The sequence below is a fragment of the Mustelus asterias genome, chromosome 30 (assembly GCF_964213995.1).
Source record: "Mustelus asterias chromosome 30, sMusAst1.hap1.1, whole genome shotgun sequence".
Lineage (NCBI taxonomy): Eukaryota > Metazoa > Chordata > Chondrichthyes > Carcharhiniformes > Triakidae > Mustelus > Mustelus asterias.
Genome location: NC_135830.1, coordinates 16088125 through 16108295, shown reverse-complemented (window position 1 = coordinate 16108295; position 20171 = coordinate 16088125).

Below are 20171 nucleotides of genomic sequence, written 5' to 3'. Positions count from 1 at the left end.
ACTGCAGACACCTACGATACCGCAGTCCAGTGGGCACGCCGGGTAGATGCCAGGGCCGGGGCAGGGAGCAACCGAACCGCACCCTGGTCCCGGACAGCCTCTTCAAAAATAGATGCCCCTAACTTTAAACCAACATCTAAGTGCTTCCGCTGCGGAAGACCCGGGCACATAGCTCGGCACTGTCGATCAGAACCTGGACAAGCTTGTGGGACCTGTGGCAGAACAGGTCACTCAGCTGAGCAGTGCAGGCTCAAGCCCAAGCCCGAACCCCACTTAGACATGCAGGAAGCCTTCCTGAAATGGCTGAGGGACCAGGGGAAGGCATGAGCACAGGCGGCTCCCATAGACACAGAGGGAGACAAGTTTGTCTACGTGCCTGCCCTCCTGGGGGGCCTGCCTTGCGAAATGTTAGTAGACACAGGAGCCTCTGTATCCCTGACCGACCTACCCCTTCCCGTGACCAAGGATTACACCCACCTAGTTGGGGTAGGGGGGAACTTGTATTAAGGCTTACAAGAGCAAGACGGTAGTCTCAGAGGTAGCAGGGCGACCGGTGCCGGTCCAGTTCTTTGTATTCCAGAACAACGAGGGAACTATGCTAGGAATGGATATTTTAGAGGAATTAAGCATACTCATAGACCCCAGGAATCATAAGATTCATTGGTCCCACAGTAATGGGAACAAATGTAAGCTCCACCAATCCTGCCAAAGCATCGCAATGATCGGGAGCGTTAAAATGTTTCAGAGGGACTGGGACACAGAGCCCCAGCCTTTTGGAATAATTTGTAAAGTACTGACAGAAGTATGGGCCAGGGATAAGCAGGACACAGGAAAGGTTCCTATGGATCCGGTCCATGTTCCCACCCCAGACCACAAACCACACAGACAGTACCCCATAAAGCCGGAGGCATACCAAGCCGTGTGGGCTCGTGTACAGGACCTAGAAGGGAGGGGGGTAATACGCTCCACTACTAGTACCACAAACTCCCCAGTATGGCCAGTAGCAAAGCCCGATAAAACCTTCCGTTTAACAATCGATTATACAGAGCTTAACAAAGTCACCCCAAAAGTACATCCCATAGTGGCACGCCCCTCCATAATCCTGAATGGATAGGGCCCTAAGTACAGCATTTTCACGGTGTTAGACATAGCAAATGGCTTCTGGTCGGTGCCGTTAGACACGGAGTCTCAGGACAAATTTGCATTCACTGTGGGCGAAAAGCAATATACCTGGACGAGACTCCCTCAGGGGTTCCACAACAGTCCCGCCATCTTCCACCAGGTTATGAATAGGATATTAGAGGGAGTAGATCTCACCCCCGACCGCTTCACTGTCCTTCAGTATGTGGACGACATCCTAATTGCCTCAGAAGACAGGCAAGGACATCCTGTAGCCCTGATTGAGGTGCTGCGAGCCTTAGAAAGGGGCTGGTTGACGATGAACCCCAAAAAGGCCCATACAGGAAGAGACACTGTCATGTACATGGACAGGAGATATCCCAGGGTACTCGGACCATGCCTCACGAGAGGAGGGTTTCCATCGAGGTCATGGTAAGAGTTTTAACAACACCAGGTTAAAGTCCAACAGGTTTATTTGGTAGCAAATACCATTAGCTTTTGGAGCGCTGGTTCTTCGTCAGATGGAGCAGATATCCACTCCATCTGACGAAGGAGCAGCGCTCCGAAAGCTAATGGCATTTGCTACCAAATAAATCTTTTGGACTTTAACCTCGTGTTGTTAAAACTCTTACTGTGTTTACCCCAGTCCAACGCTGGCATCTCCACATCCAGGTCATGCCCAGGCCAGTCTCCCTGAGGGGAGTCCGCAAGGTTTTGGGACCGTTCAACTACAGCCGAACCTTTATTCCCAATTTTGCCACCTTAGCCGAGCCCATACAGCGGCTCGTAAATGGGGGAGGCCCCGGGGGGCAAACTGATAGAATGGGGACCCGAACAGGAGGAAGCTTATGCAAGGTTAAAACAAGCCTTTATAGCAGTTCCGAGTCTCGGTTTACCTGACCCGAGGAAGCCCTTCCATATATTTTGTGAGAATGAGGAGGGATTCTATGCCGCAGTAATAGCCCAAACACATGGGGAAACCCTGCGACCCGTAGCTTACTGCTCCACACAGCAGTCACCAGTGGCAGCCGGCTCGTCCTGCTGCGTTGCAGCAATTGACTGTGCTGCATGGGCAGTTAGTATTAGCGAGCCCACGGTGATGACGGGGGAAATCATCCTCCACACCAGGCATACCATCGTTGAAATGCTTAACAATAGTAAGCTCAGAGCAGTCTCTAATTAAAGGAGAGCTAAGTGGGAATCAGTTCTGCTCCCCAAAGGTCGATCAATCACTATAATAAGGGACACAGGAGTAAACCCCGCTGCAGGGATTTTAGCCACTGGCGAATTACATGTGTGCGCTGAAATCGACCTAGAGGTAGATGCAGCCCCAGTAGAAGAATTCCCCTGAGGACAGGCTGATTGAAGATTCTATGTAGATGGGTCCTGGAAATATATTGACGGTACCCCCAAAACAGGGTGGGCAGCAGTTATCGACAAGTTAGAAGTGGAAGCCTCAGGGCGATTAGCCAGCACCCTGTCAGCACAAGTCGCAGAATTAGAGGCTTTAACACAGGCCCTGACCCTGGCAGAGGGCAAAACCGTGAATGTATATACCGACAGCCAATACGCGTTCGGAGTCATACATGATTATATGGCCGCCTGGGATCGCAGGGGGCTTGTCACGTCGGGAGGGGACATGATAAAGCACCAGGAAAGGATTGAAGCTCTATCCCGCGCCTCAAAGCTGCCCAAAGAAGCAGCAGTAATTAAAGTCAAAGTGCATAGGGAAATAGAAACTCCAGAACAAGCAGGGAACGCTGCAGCTGATAAGGCAGCGCAGCAGGTTTTAAGTGACGCTCTCCCAACACCTAGTATCACCACAGACAGTGTGGATATAGTCCAGTTACACCGGGACACCCCCGAGGCAGAGAAGCAGGTCTGGGAAGAAAGAGGCGGGAAACCAGATGCCCAGGGCGCCTGGAGGAAGGAAAGAAAGGTAATAGCCCCAGATTGCATCAGGCGCACCCTGCTGCAGTTAAACCATGGCCGTGATCACACTGGCAGAAACGCCATGAATCATCTCCTGAGTAGGGATTGGTGGCCGGCGATGGGAAGAGACATAGCTGAATACTGTCAGCGATCATAATTCTATCTCCTTCACGACAGCATTGGAAAGAGATAGGGTCAGGCAGGCTAGGAAAGTGTTTCTCTGGAGTAAAGGGAAATACAGTGTCATCAGGGAGGAAATTAGACGGGTAAATTGGAAGGAGGCATTCTTGGGGAAAAGTGCCGAAGGAAAGTGGAGGATTTTCAAGGAATGTTTGTCTGGAGCTCTGCATGACAACGTTCCGATGAGACAGGGGGGTGTTGGTAGGGTACGGGAACCGTGGTGCACGAAGGTTGTGATGAACCTGGTAAATAAGAAAAGAGAGGCGTACAGAAGGTTCAGAGAGCTAGGAGGTGTTAAGGATTTAGAGGAGTATACGCGATGTAGGAAGGAGCTTAAGAAGGAAATTAGGAGAGCGAGAAGGGGTCATGAGAAGACCTTGGCGGGTAAGATTAAGGAGAATCCCAAGGCTTTCTACAAATATGTCAAGAGTAAAAGGATGAGATGTGAAGGCATAGGACCCTTAAAAGGTGAAGGGGGAAAAGTTTGTGCGGAACCGTTAGAAATGGCGGAGGTGCTTAATGAATACTTTACCTCGGTATTCACGGTGGAAATGGATCTGGGTGGTTGTACTGCTGGATTGCGGAGGACAGAAAGGATCGAGCATGTGGACATAAAGAAAGAGGATGTGTTGGAACTATTGAATGGCATCAAGGTTGGTCAGTCGCCGGGACCGGATGGGATGTACCCCAGGTTACTGTGGGAGGCGAGGGAGGAGATTGCGGAGCCTTTGGCGATGATCTTTGCATCGTCGATGGAGACGGGAGAGGTTCCGGAGGATTGGAGGATTGCGGATGTGGTCCCTATATTCAAGAAAGGGAACAGGGACAGCCCGGGAAATTACCGACCGGTGAGTCTAACCTCAGTGGTTGGTAAGTTGATGGAGAGGATCCTGAGAGACAGGATTTATGATCATCTAGAGAAGTTTAGTATGATCAAAAGTAGTCCGCACGGCTTTGTCAGGGGCAGGTCGTGCCTTACGAGCCTGGTTGAGTTCTTTGAAAATGTGACCAAGCACATTGACGAAGGAAGAGCGGTGGATGTGGTCTATATGGACTTCAGCAAAGCGTTCGATAAGGTCCCCCATGCAAGACTTCTTGAGAAAGTGAGAGGGCATGGGATCCAAGGGGCTGTTGCCTTGTGGATCCAGAACTGGCTTGCCTGCAGAAGGCAGAGAGTGGCTGTGGAGGGGTCTTTCTCTGCATGGAGGTCAGTGACCAGTGGAGTGCCCCAGGGATCTGTTCTGGGACCCTTGCTGTTTGTCATTTTCATAAATGACCTGGATGAGGAAGTGGAGGGATGGGTTGGTAAGTTTGCTGACGACACCAAGGTAGGTGGTGTTGTGGATAGTTTGGAGGGATGTCAGAAGTTGCAGCGAGACATAGATAGAATGCAGGACTGGGCGGAGAAGTGGCAGATGGACTTCAACCCGGATAAGTGTGTGGTGATCCATTTTGGCAGATCCAATGGGATGGAGCAGCAGTATAAAATGAAGGGTACCATTCTTAGCAGATTAGAGGATCAGAGGGACCTTGGGGTCCGGGTCCATAGGACTCTTAAATCGGCCTCGCAGGTGGAGGATGCGGTCAAGAAGGCGTATGGCGTACTAGCCTTCATTAATCGAGGGATTGAGTTTAGGAGTCGGGAGATAATGCTGCAGCTTTATAGGACCCTGGTTAGACCCCACTTGGAGTACTGCGCGCAGTTCTGGTCACCTCATTACAGGAAAGATGTTGAAGCCATTGAAAGGGTGCAGAGGAGATTTACAAGGATGTTGCCTGGATTGGGGGGCATGCCTTATGAGGATAGGTTGAGGGAGCTTGGTCTCTTCTCCCTGGAGAGACGAAGGATGAGAGGTGACCTGATAGAGGTTTACAAGATGTTGAGGGGTCTGGATAGGGTGGACTCTCAGAGGCTATTTCCAAGGGCTGAAATGGTTGCTACGAGAGGACACAGGTTTAAGGTGCTGGGGGGTAGGTACAGGGGGGATGTCAGGGGTAAGTTTTTCACTCAGAGGGTGGTGGGTGAGTGGAATCGGCTGACGTCGGTGGTGGTGGAGGCAAACTCGTTGGGGTCTTTTAAGAGACTTCTGGATGAGTACATGGGATTTAATGGGATTGAGGGCTATAGATAGGCCTAGAGGTGGGGATGTGATCGGCGCAACTTGTGGGCCGAAGGGCCTGTTTGTGCTGTGGCTTTCTATGTTCTATGTTCTATGTCTCATATGCGCGCAGCACAACCGCGGGCTACCCATAAAGATCCGAATGGCTCACCATCCAAGACCCCGGGGGCCTTGGGAAAATCTCCAGATAGATTTCACAGGACCACTTCCCGCATCACGGGGCAAGAGATATTGTTTAGTCATAATTGACCTATTCACCCGGTGGGTGGAAGCATTCCCCACCCGGATTGCATTGCTTCCACTGTTGCAGAAATCCTAGCGAGTGAAGTATTTCCCAGATGGGGGTCCCTTTGCAGATCGATTCCGATCAGGGCACCCACTTCACGGGAACAGTTATGAAAAAGACGTGCGAGTCGATGGGAATAAAGCAGAAGTTCCGCATCCCCTACCATCCACAGAGTTCAGGTATGGTCGAGAGGATGAATCGGACCCTGCAGTCCGCTCTCGCAAAGGCTTGACATGGAAAACACAACAGGAGGACAGAGGTCCTACCCACTGTGCTTATGAAACTCATCACCTAATCGCGTTACGAACTGATGACCGGGCGGGCCACGCAATTGCCCCCAGGCATAATTACCGGAGGGGAAGATGTTGGACCCTTAACAGACAAAATCAGCAGATATGTCTTAGAACTGAGTGAGCAGCTAAAAGAAATGAGACAGCAGGCGAGAGAACAGCAGGAACTTAAAGATAAAGAAAGGCAGTACCCTGAACAGGCCACAGTGCGAAAAGCAGGATCCCATGTAATGGTTACATTGCTACCTGAAAGGCCTGGTCTAGCGCCCCGGTGGTCGGGACGACACCGAGTCCTCATTAGTGGGGATACCTGCGCCTGCGTTGAAATCAGGGGAAAGGGGCAATGGAAGCATTGGTCACAACTAAAAAGATGCGAGAACAGCAATGATCCAGTAATGCGAGTCTAATAAGAATAATTGTACCTCCAAGCTCATTCTACCTGTTTTTCAGGCAGGTCACAGCACCGGACAGGAAGATGTATATCGCTGTTTGTTTTTATGCTTTACTGCGTGCCAGGGGAGACTGTCTCTCAAAACGTTACCGACGCGAGTTGAATGTAAATACGTACTTGTATTTGTCGCGTGTATATGCTAAGAAATGGAATGCATCGAAATGCTGGATATGTACCCACATTCCAAAGTTGGAATCCCCCTCAGGCCAATCCCTTTGAGAGCCCAAGAGACCGTAGAGTGGGTTATACAGGAAGCAGGCAGGAGCCTCACGCACCACCTTAAATCTATACAGGAGAAGCTACAGTCTGCTGGGTGCAAGGCAGGGACACTCGGTAGATGGCGACTGCTGGGTCATGACCGCACACACCAGTCACCCTCCCTGACCCTGACGAACACCACTGGGACAGGGCGCCCAATCAGGCCAGTCTGTATATCCAAAACAGGGACAGACAGGGCCCTCAGAGTCGGGAAGAGCGACTGTAGCCACGCCTTCAACATTACGCCAGCAGCACCTGATAGTTCCCTTAGAGTCCAGTGTGCACCAAACAGCACGGTGCAGATCCTTCTGCAGCCAGGAATTTTAAACAGCCCTGCTGCTTATAATGGAACTTACTTTGTCTGCGGTCACAGGGCATACCCTTGGTTCCCCCATGATTGGGCAGGGTCATGCTATCTAGGCTATGCTATTCCCTACATACACCACATCCCCACCCTAAAGGAGCATCGCCGATGGAAGGAGGGTATCCAGAGGAGGGGGGCCTTTCCGTACCTGGGAATCCTTATTCCTTCCCTGGGAGGGCTAGGATTACAGAGGGGCGAACTCACAGCACGAGTGCAAAAAGAAAATCGCATTCTGGAAGAAGTTGCTAATGCTACTGCGGAGGCTGGGGCAGAGGTAAACAGCGAGCTAATAGCCCTTAGTACAGTAGCCCTACAGAACCGCCTAGCCTTAGATTATCTCCTTGCGAGTAAGGGAGGTACCTGTGCCTTAATAGGAACAGAATGCTGTACATATATCCCTGACGCCTCAGAGAACCTTACGAATTTAGCGGAACACATTCACAACGAAGTGACAAACTACATGAGATCCCCAACAGCAGTTGGATGGATTGGCTGATGGGGGGCTCATGGGGGGTATTTTTAATGCAGGGAGCCATGGTTCTAATTGGCATAGTCATTGCTTGCTGTGTGCTGACTGACTGTCTGAGTGCAATTTGTAAAGGTTTTGTGCCCAGGCTAACTGCTGTCGCCGCGTATCGCACCGAGACTCCTTCTCAACCGCAGCTCCGCGACCACACTGCCTAGGCAGCGACAAGATTTATTTAAAGACCGCCATGGAGACACCTCCAGCAGACACCCATCATTGGAGCTCGGAGGAGCATGGCTCACGCCAGGTCTGTCAACTGAAGGAAACCAAAGACTCTTTGACGAATTATTGAACATCTTTTAAACACTCTGGAATCTCTAAGAAATCATCGAACTCTTCAATCAAGATGGTGTGCTCACTGGGGTGCAAGGAGGGCGCCCAGGAGCAAGAGGAGGTGTGGAAGGGGACGACTTTGATGCTTAATGTCATGGACATTTTTGCGCGGTTATATCGAATTCATGATGCCTAATGGCATCTATCCTAGATTGCTCAGAGAGACAAGAGATGCAATTGCTGGGCCTCTGACGGAAATCTTTGTCTCTTCGTTGGACGCAGGTGAGGTCCCTGAGGATTGGAGGATAGCGAATGTGGTACCGTTATTTAAGAAGGGTAGCAGGGATAACCCGAGTAATTATAGGTCAGTGAGCTTGACGTACGTGGTAGGGAAGTTGTTGGAGAGGAATCTTAGAGACAGGATGTATGCGCATTTAGAACGGAACAATCTCATTAGTGACAGACAGCATGGTTTTGTAAGAGGGAGGTCGTGCCTTACAAATTTGGTGGAGTTTTTTGAGGAAGTGACAAAAATGGTTGACGAAGGAAGGGCCGTGGATGTCGTCTATATGGATTTCAGTAAGACATTTGACAAAGTCCTACATGGCAGGTTGGTTAAGAAGGTTAAGGCTCATGGGATACAAGGAGAGGTGGCTAGATGCGTAGAAAACTGGCTTGGCCACAAGAGACAGAGGGTAGCAGTCGAAGCGTCTTTTTCTGGCTGGAGATCTGTGACCAGTGCTGTTCCACAGGGCTCTGTACTGGGACCTCTGCTATTTGTGAGATATATAAATGATTTGGAAGAAGGTGTAACTGGTGTTATCAGCAGGTTTGCGGATGACACGAAGATGGCTGGACTTGGGAATAGCGATGAACATTGTCGGACAATACAGCAGCATATAGATAGGCTGGAAAATTGGGTGGAGAAATGGCAGATGGAATTTAATCCAGATAACTGCGAAGTGATGCATTTTGGAAGATCTAATGTGGGGGGGGGGAGTTATACAATAAATGGCAGAGCCATCAAGAGTATAGAAACACAGAAGGACCTAGGTGTGCAAGTCCACAAATCCTTGAAGATGGCAGCACAGGTGGAGAAGGTGGTGAAGAAGGCATATGGTATGCTTGCCTTAATAGGATGGGGTATAGAATATAAAAGCTGGCGTCTGATGTTGCAGCTGTATAGAACGCTGGTTAGGCCACATTTGGAGTACTGCATCCAGTTCTGGTCGCTGCACTACCAGAAGGACGTGGCGGCTTTAGAGAGAGTGCAGAGAAAGTTTACCAGGATGTTGCCTGGTGTGGAAGGTCTTAGCTATGAGGAGAGATTGGGTAAACTGGGCGTGTTCTCCCTGGAAAAACAGAGAATGAGGGGAGACCTAATAGAGGTGTACAAAATTATGAAGGGTATAGATAGGGTGAACAGTGGGAAGTTTTTTCCCAGGTTGGAGGTGACGATTACGAGGCATCACGGGCTCAATGTGAGAGGGGCGAGGTAAAACTCAGATATCAGAGGGACGTTTTTTACACAGAGAGTGATGGGGCCCTGGAATGCACTGCCAAGTAGGGTGGTGGAGGCAGACACGCTGGCATCGTTTCAGACTTACCTGGAAAGTCACATGAGCAGCCTGGGAATGGAGGGATACAAACGAATGATCCAGTTGGTCCAAGGAGCGGCACAGGCTTGGAGGGCCGAAGGGCCTGTTTCCTGTGCTGTACTGTTCTTTGTTCTTTGTTGTTCTTTGCCCGGTAATGAATGATGGGAAATGTTGTCAGCACCTCACAGCAATACAATGACTCATGGAGAGGCTCCTTGCACCCCCTAATCACTTCAGTCTTAATCACTGTAGACTCCAGGCAGGGAAAACATAGACAATAGCTCAACTGATTCGATTATGCAAGAACTTCAAATCACAAAGGGAACCCTCCAGAATGAGATCAGCCCAGGGGAAATATGATCACTTCATCATTAGCCACAGATCAACTCCAACTATCTATAATGGCTTTTCAATACTTCGCTTTTGTGTCACTGCTTTGTGTTATTTGTTTTAGTAGTTACTGATCACATAACTTGTAGTGAATGACAATAACCCACGTGGGTTCCATTCATGTTATCAGCAACCACTTTGAATGAGCCCATTACCATACATTTGGCGCGAAGTTCAAAACCCTATAAATTGTAAAGCGCACAATGGCCACAGAAAGCTGTTGGCTAGCAGCTGTCTTCCCCCAAGCCTGTGGCTTTTTATTTGGACAGGGAATAAAGCTTGTGTTGCCTGTTTGTACTGTACTCATGTCTGCTTGTCTTTTTTGGTGGTATGAAGCAAGAAACTTCCCCTGACAGTTATGAATATAAAGCAGATGTTTCTAAAAGTCGGTTTTATGTAGATCTCCAGGCCTCGAAGAAATTCATCAGTTTAAATATATTAGACCTGAGCCTGACTGATGCTGCCGCTTATTACTGCGTGTTCAGACGCACAATGATAGAAAGAAGGCCCACCTTCGTGCAAAAGCCTGCTTACACTGGAGGAACGATCCCGTGACGATTGAGGATTGCTTAATGGCCAGATGTTATCTGAGCTGTCAGCCTCTCAAACACACACACAGAGGAAACCAAGTTAACCTCAGATGAAACCACCACCCAAAATCCAACCTGGCAGGCAGATCCAGCACAGAACCATACTCGACTCATTCTTCCAAAAGACAATCAGGCCACTTTTGTGCTCTTGCTCTACAAGTCGGTGGTGGGCTGGAAACCAGAGAATGGAAATGCATCGAGCTACGATACAATTAATGTCATGGTAATGGGAATATACCCATTGTTTGCGACCACGGTTTGAATTAAAGAATTACTTTTAAATTGGGGAATGTTCGCAGAACATTGCAGGCGTTGAACCCAACGTCATTGCACTCAACAGCAAATTTCAAAGCTATTTGTGCAGAAAACAACTCGCATTCAGTTTCACACTAGTCCTACAACCTATAGTTTACATCACAATAACAATAATACAAATCAGGGAACATTTGGCATTCACATAATTTGAGAATATAATGAATACAGTGAATCTCCAGAAATAAGGCAATTTAACAGTCACCGCCAACAGAGGGAGCCCATTCATTACGTATTCCTGACCACTGCACCTAATCAATCAATAAGACGCATGGCACTGGGGGAATGGGGACTCTCATAATTCTCATCATAAGTCGCCAATTCAGAAAACTGCACCCATCCTTATAATTTGCCTTACTTGTTAGGAGACCACGATATTTTTTTGGACTCTGCTACATTCGTCAACTTCCTTGATCTGTGCCCCAAATTTAAATTTATTTAAATGAACCTGTGGTCTTATGCTCCACAATCAGAGTTCAATTTAAATGATATTTCAAGATAAATCTTTCCCATATCAGATTGTACTTTATACTGTTGATTTTATGCCTTCCTTGAATTTCTTCTGCCATCTCAATCATTGCTTCTCCTTTTTCTATCTGCTTCTCTCACTGTATCTCCCCCTAACTCTTTCACTGACTTGTCATTGTCATTGTGTTTCTGTCCATTTCACTCCCTATTATTCTGTGAATCCTATGCGCCTAAGTCCATCTCTCCTTATATCAGGTGAAGAATGTTCATTTCCAACCAATGCATCAGCAGAGATCACAAATGACCTGAAATGAGTGTTGCTGACTTCACTTATCCGTTTCATATTTACTGCGGCATCCTCATACTCTCTGATCATTATGAATTCACTGAATGAGACAAATAGAAAGACATTTCTTGATTGGTATGTGTATGACCCGGTGGCTCGATTTCTTTTGTTGGTCAGTCATGTTTGCATTCCATTTTTGTACATTTCAGAGATATTCAATTCGGAATGAGGACATATATGTTAATTAAATGTATAGATTTTAAATGTTGAATGAAGAACAAATACTGTTTGAAATTGTTCGACGGAAGATGAGAATGATGCATTAATGACTGAGCATATTCGATGATTCTATGATTTACAGCAGAAATCACTGTTCCCTTAGACATTTGCGGGATGAACGCTTTTAAATTTTGACATTCCAGATACGTTGAGGCATCACGTTGAAAGTAACGGTTGCCTTCTTGTATTGAGGGACATGGACTCTGATAGGGACATGAATTGCAGGCTCACAACCGCAGCCAGTAACAAGACGGAGAAAACGTCATTAAAAACAAATGTCGAAGCAGAAATATTATTTTAGCATTGATAGCGAACTTATATTGTTTGACGTGACATATTATGATGAGTTGTCAAGGTTGGTATTACTGTTGGTATGCTGAAAACAAATCACCTCCGTTGAGCTTGGCGCTCGGCATTGTTTGTGCTGTGTAGCGGGTAAAATGTGTACTTCATACTCAAAAGCGTCCAGTTCCTAACATTCGAGTTAGCAACATCATGGAAACCCTCCAGTGCAGAAGTAGGCCATTTGGCTCATCAAGTCTGCACCAACAACAGACTCGTAGGCCCACATATTTACACTGCTAGCCTCCGCATCCCCGGACACTAAGAGGCTATTTAGCGTGGCCAATGCTCCTAACAGACACATCTTTGGAGTGTGGGAGGAAACCGGAGCAACAGGACGAAACCCACGCAGCGCAGGGGGAACATGTCACCCAAAACCATCATCAATGCATAACTCTGATATGAATGCCAGAGTGGGATTCTAAAGCAGTTCCCCAGGACGTTACCCTGTGTCTCTGCATTATTAGTCCAGTGACAATACCACTGTGCATTCAGTCCTCAAATGCTGACGTGCTGATTTTTTCCAACACTGATGGCTTTTATCAGAAATGTCTGCGCTGCTTTGGATACAAACAAATTAGTTATATTTTGGTTAATGCACCGGAAGGGCACGCTCGTTGGTCTAGGGCGAGCCACGTAATGTTGATTTCTATTGCCCAATCCGCAGGTTTTGTTCATTTCTTTCCGATAGAGACTTCGAGATGCGTTCACATGTGGTTTGGTTTGAGAATCTAAGTACAAACTGCAGGGAATCCGTCAGCACAACACACTCGCTAGAAAAATATTTTCAAAAGATTTGACTTGTAAGGAGACATTCATTTTATCACCATTCACCTGTTCAAGGGACACCATGATTGCCCTTTCAGGGATCCGGCTGGATGTTTCTTTTTATTCAACAACGAGATGTGGGTGTAGCTGGTTGTGTCAGCAATATTACCCATCAGTAATTGCTCTTGAGAAGGTGTTGGTGAGCTGCCTTCTTGAACCGCTGCAGTCTATTGGTTTAGGCACATCCATAGAGCTGTTGGGGGTGGGGTGGGAGGGCTTCGTTATTCCAGGACGTTGTCCCAGTGACAGTGAAGGAACAGCGATGTATTTCCAAGACAGTGTGGTGATTGGCCTGGAGGGGAGCTTCCAGGTGATAGTGGTCTTGGGTTTGGAAGCTGCTCTCTAAGGTGCATTTGGTGAGTTCATGCATCATCCAGACAAGTGGAAAATATTCCATCACATTCTTGACTTGTGCCTTGTAAATGGTGGCCAGGTTTTAGGGACTCAGGAGGTGAATTCCTCACCGCAAGATTCCCAGCCTCTGACCTGCTCTTGTAGCCACTGCACGAACTGATAAAATGTGTGCTGAGCAACAATATGAGCATCTCTTTTCGTGCTCAGTTTGTAGTGGATTTTCAGCACTTCTATTCTTTTTTCCGAATGCATCTTGAGGCATATGTAACAGCCAGTGTCATATGCTTGTAAAATATTCTTTTCAAGTAAAATTCAGTAAGAAGTCTCACACCAGCTTAAAGTCCAAAGGGTTTATTTGGAATCACTCACCTGATGAAGGAGCAGCACTCCGAAAGCTCGAAATTCCGAATAAACGTGATGGACTTTAACCTGATGTGAGACTTCTTACTTTGCCCACCCCAGTCCAACGCCGGACATCTCCACCTCAAGTAATATTCGATTATTGATCCAGTGAGGGGAGTGGTTAGTGGTTGGACAGAATTATTGTCTTTAATTGCAACATGGCAGATTAACTCAGCAATTCAATTCAAGGGCAATTAGGGATGACTACAAATGAATAAAGAAAATCACAATGATGGAACCTATCCTCATAAGTAAACAAATAATTTTGACAAAGCTTCTGCCCTATTCCGAAGCGTCGAGCCAATATGGAACAACTGCCATACATTTGCATATGGGCCAGTGGCGCAATGGATGAAGTGTCTGACTATGGGGTAGATGGTTCCAAGTTCGATTTCTGACTTGTTCGGTGCAACTTTTAAAAGAAGTTTACAAATTTCATGTTACTTTTGATGACTGTCTTTAATAACTTTAGACCAACTCAGATAAATTTCTCTGGAGAGATTTATCTTAGTTTTTCAACATAAACCGTGTATTTAAAGTTAAATTCTACTGAAAGATGAGCCTTAAATATGTTTAAAACGAGCTTTTTTTAACGAACTTTTGCTATATTGTTTGGAAAACATTTTGATAAGTTTAAGCTATTTTTTAAAAAGTTGGAGCCGCCTGGATGATGGTATGGAAAAGTTACTTTGGAAAATGCTGAAACGAGTTTCGAAAAAGTTGACCAACACTTGTCAAATACGAGGGAAGAATTTATTTAAGTCTGTTTAGTGCTAAGAAGTTCACAAGATATTTCAGTTCGATACCAGTTTTTCAAAAGTTGACCAATTCTAGTTAAACCCCATGGAGAAATATCTTTGAATAAGTTTCGTTTTGAAACGTTCACAAATTAGCCAGAAGGTGATGATGCTGTAGGTGTTCTCCAAGGGAGCGGAGGAGATTGAGGAGAGATGTAATCGAGGTGGATGAAATTAGGCCAGGTTTCGCTCAGGTAGATAAAGGAAAGATGTTCCCATTAGCTGGTGGTGCTAACGGAAGATAGGGTAGGGGTATGGAAGGGAACATATTTTTAAGGTTATGGGCAATGGACAGAGGGGGTGAGGACGATGGAGGAGGAACATTTTTCCGCAGTGAGTACTAAGCACCCAGAACACTTTGCCTACGAGAGTGGTGGATAGGGTTATTTTCGGTAAATAGAAATTCTGAGGCCGGAAGGTTGACCTCCTGAGAAAGAAAATTGATCTCTCGGAACATTATGGGGCAGCTAACTCCTCGATTCAATTTAACCTGTAAAGGCACCCAATGCTGTGGTGTTTGTTAAGAACCTCTCTGATGTTAAATGTGAGGGCATCCCAAAGTACACAAGAATTATTTGGAACACCAATTTTTTGTTGTGGAAATTTTCAATTTGACATAACGTATATAAAAAAGGAAATGAGTGAGACATGGCCCAGCCTTGTTGCAAATAATTAGTAATGGATAATTATTAAATTAAAGCAGGCACACATCAAAAAAGGCACTTCAGCAGAACCGTTAACTTCAATGATGGCTGCACACACAAAGTATCTCATGAGGTTGACCCCTTTTCCCAGCTGTCCAGTTTCCTGACCTCTGAGAACTGCCCCTCTCCCGAACATCATTCGAAATTATATGACTATGAGTTTAATGCAGATTACAGTGACCACCCACAGGTTACTTTTCGGTTTGGGAAAACTTTTTTCAGTCCCGCGTAGCGGTTCTTCTGTGTTAGAGTTTTTTTACAGCAGCTTATTTCAGTACATTGCCTTTCTGCAGAGTCTGCTTCCTACAGATGGCTGTGGCTATTGTAGCCGCTAAGCCTCTCCTCCTGTACTCTGCTCCCATGGCTATAGTTTCCATTCCTTTTGATGTTATGCTATCTTAAGTACAACTCTTCATTTCAATCCATAGTTACTCATGTAAACAATTGTTTCCCTGCTGCTTTGCTAATTCGCATATCAAAAACCCCTTCAGATAGATGTACTTTTATTTTTCCAATCCTTCAATTTATTTTATCCAAATTTGAATTTAAATCTTTATATTTATAAATCTTGTAATGTTCTGGGGACGACAGTTGAGAGTGGCTCCATTCTGAACTGGAGAGGCAGGCCAAGGCCTTGTTCAGGGGAGTCCTGACATCTGTACACTACGTTGTTCGGGCCTGGGTGAAAGAGTTTGGTCGGAATTGCGCTGCGAACGAGAACAGAGAAATTGGTGCTCAGCCAAATCTACGTTTACCGGAGACATCCATCAGCAGTCGAGGTCAGAGAAACTCGTGTCATAGCAGTCTACGTCCACCTGGTGGCAGTTGGTTCAAGCTATGTTTCCAGACTGTCGACCTTTCCCATGTCAATGATTTTTAAAGGAGGTCCTCTCCCAGTTTTTGCTCTATCAGGCAATGTCTCTAGTCACTTTGCACCAGATGTATTTCTGTTGATATTGCAAGAAGTCCTCTTTATTTTGGCATACGAGTAGGCTTCTGGTGATAACAACCAGATCCTGCCTCATGTAATACTTCATTGGATCATCCTTGTGCTTAACTGAGGGTTTGTGTCTGTTGTAAGCAGCAAAATATATCTTTACATTTTATTATATGTCTTAGCTAATTTATTATTAAACTGGACGTTCTCCCTGCCCACGTTTCCTGAGGCCATTGCCTGATTTCATATTACACTCGACAACTTTCTGTTTATACTATATGGTATCACTCCATGATAATGTAAAGTCAGATCGTCCCTTTTCCATGCACTCAGCTCAACTGTGTCCCTGTTTGCATTAGAGAAGAATCGGCTTCTATAGAGCACATCTCTGTTAATGTTACAGTTGGCCAGTTCTTTGACATAAGTGCACTGAATTATGCTGCAGATTTATTACACTGGGACCTGATTCATTGCTTTCCTTGTGTTAGTCTTAGGCCTGCATTACTTAGTGCACGAGAACAAGTTATTGTTCATAATGCTTAAGGCCATTCCCAATTTCTGCTGCATAAGATTCTCTCTCTGCTCATATCGCACCCTGTTTGTATCACACTATATGGTCGCATAGAAACCATAGAAACCCTACAGTACAGAAAGAGGCCGTTCGGCCCATCAAGTCTGCAACGACCACAATCCCACCCAGGCCCTACCCCCATATCCCTATATATTTTACCCGCTAATCCCTCTAATCTACGCATCCTAGGACACTAAGGGGCAATTTTAGCATGGCCAATCAATCTAACCCGCACATCTTTGGACTGTGGGAGGAAACCGGAGCACCCGGAGGAAACCCACGCAGACACGAGGAGAATGTGCAAACTCCAGACAGACCGTGACCCAAGCCGGGAATCGAACCCAGGTCCCTGGAGCTGTGAAGCAGCTGTGCTAACCACTGTGCTAGGGTGCCGTGTTCTATCTATTAATGTTATGCCGTTCAAATGTGTATATTACAATCATCCTCCCTCAGTTATTAATGCACGCAAATTACCTCAGTTTATATTTCAGTAAAACCCTGCCTCAGCTATGCGTGCACCAGAATATGTATCTGTTTTTAAAAGACTAGGCCCTGCCTCTGTTTCTACGACAGTACAGAGCTTGTCTACATTTCTGTTGTATTGGATATTGCACATGTCATTTGCCGAGTTGTCTATTATTTCTGCACCATGTCTCCTTATCTGTAACTTATGTCGTTACCGTGCTGTATTGCTGTGCCCTGTTTCTAGCTTGGCAGCTGCTAATATTGCGCTTGGACCTCGCTCACTTATTACAGCACAAGACAATGCACTACTTACATTAGAAAAAGGTGTATCTTGTCGATATAAGTCCCGTCTCTGTCGCAGTTATTACTGTAGTAGACATGTCCGCGTCCTGAATACACTATACCCTGTATCAGTAGTTACTGCAATGAAGAAGATATGTTTTTCCATTCCTAAATGATTGTCAGTCCGTAAACATCGTCTCTGTGTCAATTAAATCAGAACTAAACCATGTCTTTGTTTCAATTATACCAGACGCTTCCTCAGATTCCTAACAGCACTGTGCGTGTACCTACACCTCGGGGACAGCAGAGGTTCAAGAAGGCAGCGGAACACCACCTTCTCAAGAGCAACTAGGGATGGACAATAAATCCAGGTCTGACCAGTGACGCCCATACCTGATCCATTATTTTAAAAATACAATTACAGCATACACACACACCCACACACACACATACATACTCTCTCTCTCTCTCTCTCTATATATATATATATATATATATAATTTAGTGCTTTACTAGAATACGTTCCTGTTAAAATGTATTGGACACTGATTATGTTTATATTACACAAGGTTTGCATTCATTAATGCAGCAAGGTACCTTGCATTTATTTATAAAACACTGGATTATTTGTCTGTTTATATTACTCTGCTTTCTGTGTCAACTAACACTACACTAGACCATCCCCTCAGCACGCACATGCGTGATACTTTCGATCGAAACGGACCAGCGCTCATGTGTGTTTTTTGTTTCTATCTTTCACGGAGGCATTTCTGCTGTTTGTTCTGAAAAGCGTTTCGGAGCATCAACGGAATGATCGTGTCTCAAGGAAACTAAACTCACTGTGGGCACGTGGTCAAAAAGAATTGCACGTTAGATTCTGGAATATATTGGCAGCACTGTAGAAATGACATCTATTCAACTTTCCCTCATCTCCTTTTTAATGGGTATAAAGGAATATGTGAAGCCTTCATTGATGTGAATTGTCAGTCTGTCCCCTATACTATCCAAATATTGAGATGTACTCCTTTCTCTCGGGTACATAATCCAAATGCCTCCTGTAATAGTTAGATTGCGATTGATTGTCCTTATTTTCGAAGAGGGAGAGATACGCTCGTAATCAACAAAGCGGTTTTCTAATGTTTTAAATGTTATTTTGCAGGTAAAATACAATGGAATTCGGTTACACAATGTCAACCTAAGTTAAAGGTACCTGAGGGAGCTGATGTGCAATTGAACTCCAGTTCCGTTGATCCGGATTGCTACTAGCACGGGCTGTACCCGAACCAGCCGCTCCAGTTTATATTGTATCGGGATAACACCAGGCGCAAGAACACCGTGTTTTCCAAAGGAAAATTCGATGCTCGATATTTCATTCAATATCAGGTTTTCTCTTTGTCAAGTTTTGCAAATGGAGACTAAAGACAGCGTCTTCTATTTCTGTGGATTGAGTATCATGGTGCTTCAAACCGGCTGCGACCCATGCAAAAACCTCGTTAAAACACAACGAAACCGGGGAGTTCAACAAAGGCATCTTCCAACCACGAAAAATAAAATCCCTCGTTTATATGATGATTTAAAAAACTAACAGTTTTGTTCTGACAAATTGTTGTCGAGGATTGTAGGCATCACTTCCGCTTAGTGAATAGAGAAACTGAATTGTTCCTTTGGAAAAGAGAAGGTTCACGTGAATTTAAAATGAAGTGTCAAAATTAATGAAAGGGTTTTAACTAATATATGACGAGGAATTATTTACATGGGCAGCAGGGATGACAATGAGAAGATACTGATTAAAGATCATCGGTAAATAGAAATGCTGGAGAAATTTATGATTATGTTCAAAGCACGCCTTATGATCTTCAAAACACTGCCTGAAAGACTGGTGGAGGCATATGCAGTGATAAATAGAAGCAACAGCACGTTGGAAAAAGACCAAAGTAGAGGACAAATAATATGTATCTGATCTGAAGGAATAGCTCTTGCAGATTAGAAGTACAAACAACTTAGCCGAATGCTTTCCTTCTGTGTCGTTTTATCCAGTGATTCAATAAATCATATCCAATCCTAACTCCGGCATAAACAACCGTTCCTGTTTTTGTCTCTCGTTCAAAATCTTAGAAGTGCCTCCAGAATAACATCGTGGAAGCACCTTCAACAGTCACACTGGCGTGGTACTCAGGATGAGAGCACAACGTATTTATGTGAAGTTCGCGATGGACAATAAATAGTGGCCTTGCTATAATCGCCGATAACTCGCGAAGAGATAGAACAACACAAAAATATATGGCACCTTATGAATATCAGCACATAATTTATTCCTCCGTTTGCATAACTCATCCTTTCCTTTTTCATTTGTGTCTTGTTTGCTCTGCATTTTTCCTCTATTTCAGGACTGTTGCCGCTCTGCCAGTTTCTCTCATTCACCATTTTCATTTCTTTGCATCTATAATAAAGTTCAATGACAGATTACATGGCCAAATGTATTCTTTTCTGAACAAGTAGCGTGAGGAGGGAAGGGGCGGGGCTGAATTCCAAACACAAGTGCCGCCCAGAGCAGTGACGCGATCAGATGGTGGAACAGGAACTAGAGAGATGGTATCTGACCAGTCAGCACTCTTGTTAACATGCTGCTACCCAGTTATCACATTGCGACTTTATATTGGTAAACAATTTCCCGGGACTCTTCCTCTCCTTCTGTTTTAGCTTTCTGTACAACAGTCGCTTAATTTAAAGGATTGCAATAGTAAATATATCTATATCTCCAAACATA